The sequence below is a fragment of the Hypomesus nipponensis genome, chromosome 24, assembly GCF_054491055.1.
Source record: "Hypomesus nipponensis isolate SF chromosome 24, ASM5449105v1, whole genome shotgun sequence".
Taxonomy (NCBI): Eukaryota; Metazoa; Chordata; class Actinopteri; order Osmeriformes; family Osmeridae; genus Hypomesus; species Hypomesus nipponensis.
This window is the reverse complement of record NC_140384.1, coordinates 735,001-742,500: the sequence shown is the minus strand read 5'-3', so window position 1 is coordinate 742,500 and position 7,500 is coordinate 735,001. Positions and strand designations below refer to the sequence as shown.

At 47.1% G+C, this 7,500-nt stretch overlaps 23 non-coding genes and 2 pseudogenes across 23 annotated transcripts; all 25 read left to right on the top strand.

Moving 5' to 3' along the window:
• Positions 1-157: 157 nt before the first annotated feature.
• LOC146229564 (5S ribosomal RNA) lies at positions 158-276 on the top strand. Its single transcript, XR_014746343.1, has one exon. It is a non-coding gene; the product is annotated as a 5S ribosomal RNA (ribosomal RNA).
• A 176-nt stretch (positions 277-452) lies between these two features.
• LOC146229563 (5S ribosomal RNA) lies at positions 453-571 on the top strand. Its single transcript, XR_014743212.1, has one exon. It is a non-coding gene; the product is annotated as a 5S ribosomal RNA (ribosomal RNA).
• Positions 572-759: 188 nt separating this feature from the next.
• LOC146229562 (5S ribosomal RNA) lies at positions 760-878 on the top strand. The gene has a single exon (XR_014743211.1). It is a non-coding gene; the product is annotated as a 5S ribosomal RNA (ribosomal RNA).
• A 172-nt stretch (positions 879-1,050) lies between these two features.
• LOC146229561 (5S ribosomal RNA) lies at positions 1,051-1,169 on the top strand. The gene has a single exon (XR_014743210.1). It is a non-coding gene; the product is annotated as a 5S ribosomal RNA (ribosomal RNA).
• A 182-nt stretch (positions 1,170-1,351) lies between these two features.
• LOC146229560 (5S ribosomal RNA) lies at positions 1,352-1,470 on the top strand. Its single transcript, XR_014746342.1, has one exon. It is a non-coding gene; the product is annotated as a 5S ribosomal RNA (ribosomal RNA).
• Positions 1,471-1,646: 176 nt separating this feature from the next.
• LOC146229559 (5S ribosomal RNA) lies at positions 1,647-1,765 on the top strand. The gene has a single exon (XR_014743209.1). It is a non-coding gene; the product is annotated as a 5S ribosomal RNA (ribosomal RNA).
• A 186-nt stretch (positions 1,766-1,951) lies between these two features.
• On the top strand, positions 1,952-2,070 carry LOC146229558 (5S ribosomal RNA). Its single transcript, XR_014746340.1, has one exon. It is a non-coding gene; the product is annotated as a 5S ribosomal RNA (ribosomal RNA).
• A 178-nt stretch (positions 2,071-2,248) lies between these two features.
• On the top strand, positions 2,249-2,367 carry LOC146229557 (5S ribosomal RNA). The gene has a single exon (XR_014743208.1). It is a non-coding gene; the product is annotated as a 5S ribosomal RNA (ribosomal RNA).
• A 186-nt stretch (positions 2,368-2,553) lies between these two features.
• LOC146229556 (5S ribosomal RNA) lies at positions 2,554-2,672 on the top strand. Its single transcript, XR_014744924.1, has one exon. It is a non-coding gene; the product is annotated as a 5S ribosomal RNA (ribosomal RNA).
• Positions 2,673-2,844: 172 nt separating this feature from the next.
• LOC146229555 (5S ribosomal RNA) lies at positions 2,845-2,963 on the top strand. The gene has a single exon (XR_014743207.1). It is a non-coding gene; the product is annotated as a 5S ribosomal RNA (ribosomal RNA).
• A 190-nt stretch (positions 2,964-3,153) lies between these two features.
• LOC146229554 (5S ribosomal RNA) lies at positions 3,154-3,272 on the top strand. The gene has a single exon (XR_014746339.1). It is a non-coding gene; the product is annotated as a 5S ribosomal RNA (ribosomal RNA).
• Positions 3,273-3,450: 178 nt separating this feature from the next.
• On the top strand, positions 3,451-3,569 carry LOC146229553 (5S ribosomal RNA). Its single transcript, XR_014745790.1, has one exon. It is a non-coding gene; the product is annotated as a 5S ribosomal RNA (ribosomal RNA).
• A 186-nt stretch (positions 3,570-3,755) lies between these two features.
• On the top strand, positions 3,756-3,874 carry LOC146229552 (5S ribosomal RNA). Its single transcript, XR_014744693.1, has one exon. It is a non-coding gene; the product is annotated as a 5S ribosomal RNA (ribosomal RNA).
• Positions 3,875-4,046: 172 nt separating this feature from the next.
• LOC146229551 (5S ribosomal RNA) lies at positions 4,047-4,165 on the top strand. The gene has a single exon (XR_014743206.1). It is a non-coding gene; the product is annotated as a 5S ribosomal RNA (ribosomal RNA).
• Positions 4,166-4,343: 178 nt separating this feature from the next.
• On the top strand, positions 4,344-4,462 carry LOC146229550 (5S ribosomal RNA). Its single transcript, XR_014743205.1, has one exon. It is a non-coding gene; the product is annotated as a 5S ribosomal RNA (ribosomal RNA).
• A 186-nt stretch (positions 4,463-4,648) lies between these two features.
• LOC146229549 (5S ribosomal RNA) lies at positions 4,649-4,767 on the top strand. Its single transcript, XR_014744614.1, has one exon. It is a non-coding gene; the product is annotated as a 5S ribosomal RNA (ribosomal RNA).
• A 172-nt stretch (positions 4,768-4,939) lies between these two features.
• On the top strand, positions 4,940-5,058 carry LOC146229548 (5S ribosomal RNA). Its single transcript, XR_014744923.1, has one exon. It is a non-coding gene; the product is annotated as a 5S ribosomal RNA (ribosomal RNA).
• A 172-nt stretch (positions 5,059-5,230) lies between these two features.
• On the top strand, positions 5,231-5,349 carry LOC146229547 (5S ribosomal RNA). Its single transcript, XR_014745316.1, has one exon. It is a non-coding gene; the product is annotated as a 5S ribosomal RNA (ribosomal RNA).
• Positions 5,350-5,531: 182 nt separating this feature from the next.
• On the top strand, positions 5,532-5,650 carry LOC146229546 (5S ribosomal RNA). Its single transcript, XR_014746338.1, has one exon. It is a non-coding gene; the product is annotated as a 5S ribosomal RNA (ribosomal RNA).
• A 178-nt stretch (positions 5,651-5,828) lies between these two features.
• LOC146229545 (5S ribosomal RNA) lies at positions 5,829-5,947 on the top strand. The gene has a single exon (XR_014743204.1). It is a non-coding gene; the product is annotated as a 5S ribosomal RNA (ribosomal RNA).
• Positions 5,948-6,133: 186 nt separating this feature from the next.
• On the top strand, positions 6,134-6,252 carry LOC146229544 (5S ribosomal RNA). The gene has a single exon (XR_014744921.1). It is a non-coding gene; the product is annotated as a 5S ribosomal RNA (ribosomal RNA).
• A 176-nt stretch (positions 6,253-6,428) lies between these two features.
• On the top strand, positions 6,429-6,547 carry LOC146229543 (5S ribosomal RNA). Its single transcript, XR_014743203.1, has one exon. It is a non-coding gene; the product is annotated as a 5S ribosomal RNA (ribosomal RNA).
• A 184-nt stretch (positions 6,548-6,731) lies between these two features.
• Positions 6,732-6,850, top strand: LOC146229542 (5S ribosomal RNA; annotated as a pseudogene).
• Positions 6,851-7,028: 178 nt separating this feature from the next.
• Positions 7,029-7,147, top strand: LOC146229541 (5S ribosomal RNA; annotated as a pseudogene).
• Positions 7,148-7,329: 182 nt separating this feature from the next.
• Positions 7,330-7,448, top strand: LOC146229540 (5S ribosomal RNA). The gene has a single exon (XR_014744919.1). It is a non-coding gene; the product is annotated as a 5S ribosomal RNA (ribosomal RNA).
• Positions 7,449-7,500: the final 52 nt, after the last annotated feature.

The window sequence follows — 7,500 nt, the reverse complement described above, 5'->3', positions numbered from 1 at the left end:
ACAAGTAGTCCTTCATGAAAGGGGCTGGAAGCTGTTTTCATTTTGACACGAGAGAGAGAGAGAGAGAGAGAGAGAGAGAGAGAGAGAGAGAGACTACCTTGCATTGTCAATTGCTAAATCTGTATATGGATAAGTAGCCTATGGTTGTCAACTTATTTCGTACGGCCATACCAGCCTGGCAACGCCCGATCTCGTCTGATCCCGGAAGCTAAGCAGGGTCGGGCCTGGTTAGTACTTGGATGGGAGACCGCCTGGGAATACCAGGTGCTGTATGCTCTTTTGCTCATTCACTTAGAAACTGACATCTTGCAATATGCACAAGTAGTCCTTCATGAAAGGGGCTGGAAGCTGTTTTCATTTTGACACGAGAGAGAGAGAGAGAGAGAGACTACCTTGCATTGTCAATTGCTAAATCTGTATATGGATAAGTAGCCTATGGTTGTCAACTTATTTCGTACGGCCATACCAGCCTGGCAACGCCCGATCTCGTCTGATCTCGGAAGCTAAGCAGGGTCGGGCCTGGTTAGTACTTGGATGGGAGACCGCCTGGGAATACCAGGTGCTGTATGCTCTTTTGCTCATTCACTTAGAAACTGACATCTTGCAATATGCACAAGTAGTCCTTCATGAAAGGGGCTGGAAGCTGTTTTCATTTTGACACGAGAGAGAGAGAGAGAGAGAGAGAGAGAGAGAGACTACCTTGCATTGTCAATTGCTAAATCTGTATATGGATAAGTAGCCTATGGTTGTCAACTTATTTCGTACGGCCATACCAGCCTGGCAACGCCCGATCTCGTCTGATCTCGGAAGCTAAGCAGGGTCGGGCCTGGTTAGTACTTGGATGGGAGACCGCCTGGGAATACCAGGTGCTGTATGCTCTTTTGCTCATTCACTTAGAAACTGAAATCTTGCAATATGCACAAGTAGTCCTTCATGAAAGGGGCTGGAAGCTGTTTTCATTTTGACACGAGAGAGAGAGAGAGAGACCACCTTGCATTGTCAATTGCTAAATCTGTATATGGATAAGTAGCCTATGGTTGTCAACTTATTTCGTACGGCCATACCAGCCTGGCAACGCCCGATCTCGTCTGATCTCGGAAGCTAAGCAGGGTCGGGCCTGGTTAGTACTTGGATGGGAGACCGCCTGGGAATACCAGGTGCTGTATGCTCTTTTGCTCATTCACTTAGAAACTGACATCTTGCAATATGCACAAGTAGTCCTTCATGAAAGGGGCTGGAAGCTGTTTTCATTTTGACACGAGAGAGAGAGAGAGAGAGAGAGAGAGACTACCTTGCATTGTCAATTGCTAAATCTGTATATGGATAAGTAGCCTATGGTTGTCAACTTATTTCGTACGGCCATACCAGCCTGGCAACGCCCGATCTCGTCTGATCCCGGAAGCTAAGCAGGGTCGGGCCTGGTTAGTACTTGGATGGGAGACCGCCTGGGAATACCAGGTGCTGTATGCTCTTTTGCTCATTCACTTAGAAACTGACATCTTGCAATATGCACAAGTAGTCCTTCATGAAAGGGGCTGGAAGCTGTTTTCATTTTGACACGAGAGAGAGAGAGAGAGAGAGACTACCTTGCATTGTCAATTGCTAAATCTGTATATGGATAAGTAGCCTATGGTTGTCAACTTATTTCGTACGGCCATACCAGCCTGGCAACGCCCGATCTCGTCTGATCTCGGAAGCTAAGCAGGGTCGGGCCTGGTTAGTACTTGGATGGGAGACCGCCTGGGAATACCAGGTGCTGTATGCTCTTTTGCTCATTCACTTAGAAACTGACATCTTGCAATATGCACAAGTAGTCCTTCATGAAAGGGGCTGGAAGCTGTTTTCATTTTGACACGAGAGAGAGAGAGAGAGAGAGAGAGAGAGAGACTACCTTGCATTGTCAATTGCTAAATCTGTATATGGATAAGTAGCCTATGGTTGTCAACTTATTTCGTACGGCCATACCAGCCTGGCAACGCCCGATCTCGTCTGATCCCGGAAGCTAAGCAGGGTCGGGCCTGGTTAGTACTTGGATGGGAGACCGCCTGGGAATACCAGGTGCTGTATGCTCTTTTGCTCATTCACTTAGAAACTGACATCTTGCAATATGCACAAGTAGTCCTTCATGAAAGGGGCTGGAAGCTGTTTTCATTTTGACACGAGAGAGAGAGAGAGAGAGAGAGACTACCTTGCATTGTCAATTGCTAAATCTGTATATGGATAAGTAGCCTATGGTTGTCAACTTATTTCGTACGGCCATACCAGCCTGGCAACGCCCGATCTCGTCTGATCTCGGAAGCTAAGCAGGGTCGGGCCTGGTTAGTACTTGGATGGGAGACCGCCTGGGAATACCAGGTGCTGTATGCTCTTTTGCTCATTCACTTAGAAACTGACATCTTGCAATATGCACAAGTAGTCCTTCATGAAAGGGGCTGGAAGCTGTTTTCATTTTGACACGAGAGAGAGAGAGAGAGAGAGAGAGAGAGAGACTACCTTGCATTGTCAATTGCTAAATCTGTATATGGATAAGTAGCCTATGGTTGTCAACTTATTTCGTACGGCCATACCAGCCTGGCAACGCCCGATCACGTCTGATCTCGGAAGCTAAGCAGGGTCGGGCCTGGTTAGTACTTGGATGGGAGACCGCCTGGGAATACCAGGTGCTGTATGCTCTTTTGCTCATTCACTTAGAAACTGAAATCTTGCAATATGCACAAGTAGTCCTTCATGAAAGGGGCTGGAAGCTGTTTTCATTTTGACACGAGAGAGAGAGAGAGAGACCACCTTGCATTGTCAATTGCTAAATCTGTATATGGATAAGTAGCCTATGGTTGTCAACTTATTTCGTACGGCCATACCAGCCTGGCAACGCCCGATCTCGTCTGATCTCGGAAGCTAAGCAGGGTCGGGCCTGGTTAGTACTTGGATGGGAGACCGCCTGGGAATACCAGGTGCTGTATGCTCTTTTGCTCATTCACTTAGAAACTGACATCTTGCAATATGCACAAGTAGTCCTTCATGAAAGGGGCTGGAAGCTGTTTTCATTTTGACACGAGAGAGAGAGAGAGAGAGAGAGAGAGAGAGAGAGACTACCTTGCATTGTCAATTGCTAAATCTGTATATGGATAAGTAGCCTATGGTTGTCAACTTATTTCGTACGGCCATACCAGCCTGGCAACGCCCGATCTCGTCTGATCCCGGAAGCTAAGCAGGGTCGGGCCTGGTTAGTACTTGGATGGGAGACCGCCTGGGAATACCAGGTGCTGTATGCTCTTTTGCTCATTCACTTAGAAACTGACATCTTGCAATATGCACAAGTAGTCCTTCATGAAAGGGGCTGGAAGCTGTTTTCATTTTGACACGAGAGAGAGAGAGAGAGAGAGAGACTACCTTGCATTGTCAATTGCTAAATCTGTATATGGATAAGTAGCCTATGGTTGTCAACTTATTTCGTACGGCCATACCAGCCTGGCAACGCCCGATCTCGTCTGATCTCGGAAGCTAAGCAGGGTCGGGCCTGGTTAGTACTTGGATGGGAGACCGCCTGGGAATACTAGGTGCTGTATGCTCTTTTGCTCATTCACTTAGAAACTGACATCTTGCAATATGCACAAGTAGTCCTTCATGAAAGGGGCTGGAAGCTGTTTTCATTTTGACACGAGAGAGAGAGAGAGAGAGAGAGAGAGAGAGACTACCTTGCATTGTCAATTGCTAAATCTGTATATGGATAAGTAGCCTATGGTTGTCAACTTATTTCGTACGGCCATACCAGCCTGGTAACGCCCGATCACGTCTGATCTCGGAAGCTAAGCAGGGTCGGGCCTGGTTAGTACTTGGATGGGAGACCGCCTGGGAATACCAGGTGCTGTATGCTCTTTTGCTCATTCACTTAGAAACTGAAATCTTGCAATATGCACAAGTAGTCCTTCATGAAAGGGGCTGGAAGCTGTTTTCATTTTGACACGAGAGAGAGAGAGAGAGACCACCTTGCATTGTCAATTGCTAAATCTGTATATGGATAAGTAGCCTATGGTTGTCAACTTATTTCGTACGGCCATACCAGCCTGGCAACGCCCGATCTCGTCTGATCTCGGAAGCTAAGCAGGGTCGGGCCTGGTTAGTACTTGGATGGGAGACCGCCTGGGAATACCAGGTGCTGTATGCTCTTTTGCTCATTCACTTAGAAACTGACATCTTGCAATATGCACAAGTAGTCCTTCATGAAAGGGGCTGGAAGCTGTTTTCATTTTGACACGAGAGAGAGAGAGAGAGAGAGAGACTACCTTGCATTGTCAATTGCTAAATCTGTATATGGATAAGTAGCCTATGGTTGTCAACTTATTTCGTACGGCCATACCAGCCTGGCAACGCCCGATCTCGTCTGATCTCGGAAGCTAAGCAGGGTCGGGCCTGGTTAGTACTTGGATGGGAGACCGCCTGGGAATACCAGGTGCTGTATGCTCTTTTGCTCATTCACTTAGAAACTGACATCTTGCAATATGCACAAGTAGTCCTTCATGAAAGGGGCTGGAAGCTGTTTTCATTTTGACACGAGAGAGAGAGAGAGAGAGAGAGAGAGAGAGACTACCTTGCATTGTCAATTGCTAAATCTGTATATGGATAAGTAGCCTATGGTTGTCAACTTATTTCGTACGGCCATACCAGCCTGGCAACGCCCGATCTCGTCTGATCTCGGAAGCTAAGCAGGGTCGGGCCTGGTTAGTACTTGGATGGGAGACCGCCTGGGAATACCAGGTGCTGTATGTTCTTTTGCTCATTCACTTAGAAACTGAAATCTTGCAATATGCACAAGTAGTCCTTCATGAAAGGGGCTGGAAGCTGTTTTCATTTTGACACGAGAGAGAGAGAGAGAGACCACCTTGCATTGTCAATTGCTAAATCTGTATATGGATAAGTAGCCTATGGTTGTCAACTTATTTCGTACGGCCATACCAGCCTGGCAACGCCCGATCACGTCTGATCTCGGAAGCTAAGCAGGGTCGGGCCTGGTTAGTACTTGGATGGGAGACCGCCTGGGAATACCAGGTGCTGTATGCTCTTTTGCTCATTCACTTAGAAACTGAAATCTTGCAATATGCACAAGTAGTCCTTCATGAAAGGGGCTGGAAGCTGTTTTCATTTTGACACGAGAGAGAGAGAGAGAGACCACCTTGCATTGTCAATTGCTAAATCTGTATATGGATAAGTAGCCTATGGTTGTCAACTTATTTTGTACGGCCATACCAGCCTGGCAACGCCCGATCTCGTCTGATCTCGGAAGCTAAGCAGGGTCGGGCCTGGTTAGTACTTGGATGGGAGACCGCCTGGGAATACCAGGTGCTGTATGCTCTTTTGCTCATTCACTTAGAAACTGACATCTTGCAATATGCACAAGTAGTCCTTCATGAAAGGGGCTGGAAGCTGTTTTCATTTTGACACGAGAGAGAGAGAGAGAGAGAGAGAGAGACTACCTTGCATTGTCAATTGCTAAATCTGTATATGGATATGTAGCCTATGGTTGTCAACTTATTTCGTACGGCCATACCAGCCTGGCAACGCCCGATCTCGTCTGATCCCGGAAGCTAAGCAGGGTCGGGCCTGGTTAGTACTTGGATGGGAGACCGCCTGGGAATACCAGGTGCTGTATGCTCTTTTGCTCATTCACTTAGAAACTGACATCTTGCAATATGCACAAGTAGTCCTTCATGAAAGGGGCTGGAAGCTGTTTTCATTTTGACACGAGAGAGAGAGAGAGAGAGAGAGACTACCTTGCATTGTCAATTGCTAAATCTGTATATGGATAAGTAGCCTATGGTTGTCAACTTATTTCGTACGGCCATACCAGCCTGGCAACGCCCGATCTCGTCTGATCTCGGAAGCTAAGCAGGGTCGGGCCTGGTTAGTACTTGGATGGGAGACCGCCTGGGAATACCAGGTGCTGTATGCTCTTTTGCTCATTCACTTAGAAACTGACATCTTGCAATATGCACAAGTAGTCCTTCATGAAAGGGGCTGGAAGCTGTTTTCATTTTGACACGAGAGAGAGAGAGAGAGAGAGAGAGAGAGAGACTACCTTGCATTGTCAATTGCTAAATCTGTATATGGATAAGTAGCCTATGGTTGTCAACTTATTTCGTACGGCCATACCAGCCTGGCAACGCCCGATCACGTCTGATCTCGGAAGCTAAGCAGGGTCGGGCCTGGTTAGTACTTGGATGGGAGACCGCCTGGGAATACCAGGTGCTGTATGCTCTTTTGCTCATTCACTTAGAAACTGAAATCTTGCAATATGCACAAGTAGTCCTTCATGAAAGGTGCTGGAAGCTGTTTTCATTTTGACACGAGAGAGAGAGAGAGAGAGAGACCACCTTGCATTGTCAATTGCTAAATCTGTATATGGATAAGTAGCCTATGGTTGTCAACTTATTTCGTACGGCCATACCAGCCTGGCAACGCCCGATCTCGTCTGATCTCGGAAGCTAAGCAGGGTCGGGCCTGGTTAGTACTTGGATGGGAGACCGCCTGGGAATACCAGGTGCTGTATGCTCTTTTGCTCATTCACTTAGAAACTGACATCTTGCAATATGCACAAGTAGTCCTTCATGAAAGGGGCTGGAAGCTGTTTTCATTTTGACACGAGAGAGAGAGAGAGAGAGAGAGAGAGAGACTACCTTGCATTGTCAATTGCTAAATCTGTATATGGATAAGTAGCCTATGGTTGTCAACTTATTTCGTACGGCCATACCAGCCTGGCAACGCCCGATCTCGTTTGATCCCGGAAGCTAAGCAGGGTCGGGCCTGGTTAGTACTTGGATGGGAGACCGCCTGGGAATACCAGGTGCTGTATGCTCTTTTGCTCATTCACTTAGAAACTGACATCTTGCAATATGCACAAGTAGTCCTTCATGAAAGGGGCTGGAAGCTGTTTTCATTTTGACACGAGAGAGAGAGAGAGAGAGAGAGACTACCTTGCATTGTCAATTGCTAAATCTGTATATGGATAAGTAGCCTATGGTTGTCAACTTATTTCGTACGGCCATACCAGCCTGGCAACGCCCGATCTCGTCTGATCTCGGAAGCTAAGCAGGGTCGGGCCTGGTTAGTACTTGGATGGGAGACCGCCTGGGAATACCAGATGCTGTATGCTCTTTTGCTCATTCACTTAGAAACTGACATCTTGCAATATGCACAAGTAGTCCTTCATGAAAGGGGCTGGAAGCTGTTTTCATTTTGACACGAGAGAGAGAGAGAGAGAGAGAGAGAGACTACCTTGCATTGTCAATTGCTAAATCTGTATATGGATAAGTAGCCTATGGTTGTCAACTTATTTCGTACGGCCATACCAGCCTGGCAACGCCCGATCACGTCTGATCTCGGAAGCTAAGCAGGGTCGGGCCTGGTTAGTACTTGGATGGGAGACCGCCTGGGAATACCAGGTGCTGTATGCTCTTTTGCTCATTCACTTAGAAACTGACATCTTGCAATATGCACAAGTAGTCC